Raw genomic sequence first — 1,844 nt, 5'->3', positions numbered from 1 at the left:
CCCATGTAATTTTTCCTCAGCAATTTACTCTTTCTTGATACTTGTTACTCCTGTGTTAATGACATATCCTCATACTATATACTCAGCACTAAAAAGGAACAAAGTACTGATACATGCAACAAGTCAAGCGATCTGGGATGGATCTCAAGGGAATTATGCTGAGTTAAAAAAGGCTGATCTCAAGAGGTTACATACTGTATGATTCCATTCATACAACATTCTTGAAATACAAAATTATAGGGATGGAGAACAGTTAGTGGTTGTCAGAGATTAAGGCGGGCGGTAGGGAGAAAGGTGGTTATGAATATAAAATGGCAGCACTAGGGGTCCTTAAGCTGGAAGTATTCTGTATCCTGACTGTGGTGGTGGTAAATGAAGCTACATAAGTGATAAAATTGCATTGAACCAAATACACATTCCATCTCAGGGCACCTATGACCTCCCAGGGACAACCTTGTCCTTGGCCTGTCTGCACAAAGTCCTCCAAAAATGATTCATATATACTTCAGACCAATTTTCTGCACTATGGAGAGAAGCCACTATCAGTATATTTTTCTCCTTTTTTGGGATAAATTTCTTGATTATCTGTATAAGATAAACCACGTGTCTCTAGCTTAAATAAACTTGAAAATCAAGAGAAGAAATAAAAAGCTGATATACAGCTTCTAGTATTTTTCTTTTTTTCTTTTTGTAAATTAAGATAAAAGATAAATCAAATGTTTCCAGATAAAATTAGATCAAATCAGAGAAAGAAAAAAGCAAATTATATAACAAACTGACACCTGTAATTTCTAAAAGCATTGAGAATATTTTTATTAAATTTAGAGAAAATACAACTATAAACAAATACCTGACTTTTTCCAAAAGGCCACTTTGTGATAAACTGTATACACATGGTGTTTGTGGGTTTTTTTTTTTTTTTTAAGTGCTATATCATCTCAGGTTTGAGAACCATCTATTGTTCTAGAAGGCTTTTCAACACAACTCCAGCACTGTTGTCAGGTGACACTGGCAAAAGTGTAAATGTGGGGAAAACATCTGAGATGGGTTTCAAAAGAAGATGCCCAGGCCCACCAGGTCCAAGTCCAGCTGGGTTAATAAGAGGCACAGCTGCAGAGTGGGAAGCCAAGGATGGATTCATGTCTGTACTTCTACCAGACCTGGATTCTGTTGTATAAAAATGATAAAATATGGGTTATTTAGTCTCCACCCTTCAGAAATAAGTCAAATTGAAAAAAGACCCTCTGAATATGGGCCAGCCCGGTGGCGCACTGCTACAGTGTGCTGCTTGGGAGCATGGCGGCGCTCTCGCCAAGGGTTCAGATCCCACATACAGACCAGTTCCCACTCACTGGCTGAGCGAGGTGCGGACGCAGCGCCGAGGGTTGCGATCCCGTTGCCGGTCCCGGTCCGGTACGGGCGCAACACTGAGGGTTGTGATCCGTTGCTGGACACGAAAAAAGACAAAAAAGGAAAAAAAAAAAAAAAAGAAAAAGAAAAAACCCTCTGAATATAAGTAATAGCATAAAGAAAGTTATTCTTATTGTTAAACTGACTAATATAGACATGTATGAGTAACCAATTTACCACTACTATCAAATTTAAAATTCTACCTGGCTAGTAATAATGCTCATATTTAGCACATTTTTTGGACTATTCTTTAATTATTCAAAATGAAAGTACAAATAGGCCTCAATTCCTAAACAAAAATAGTAATTTATATTACTAAAATCTGATAATTCAAAACATTTTCTGATAAAAACAATGCTAGACATGTGTTTTAGGTTCCCAGATTTGCCCCCAAATAATTTTAACTCATATACTGCTGGATTCTGGATCCCACA

At 37.3% G+C, this 1,844-nt stretch overlaps 1 pseudogene; it reads right to left on the bottom strand.

Annotated features, from left to right (window-relative positions):
* Positions 1-785: 785 nt before the first annotated feature.
* Positions 786-1,844, bottom strand: part of LOC103604053 — a 3,823-nt pseudogene continuing 2,764 nt past the window's right edge.

This window comes from Galeopterus variegatus, unplaced genomic scaffold (genome assembly GCF_000696425.1).
Source record: "Galeopterus variegatus unplaced genomic scaffold, G_variegatus-3.0.2 Scaffold4940, whole genome shotgun sequence".
NCBI classification, from domain to species: domain Eukaryota; kingdom Metazoa; phylum Chordata; class Mammalia; order Dermoptera; family Cynocephalidae; genus Galeopterus; species Galeopterus variegatus.
The sequence above is the reverse complement of the archived record's forward strand: the minus strand, read 5'-3'. Positions and strand labels throughout refer to the sequence as shown.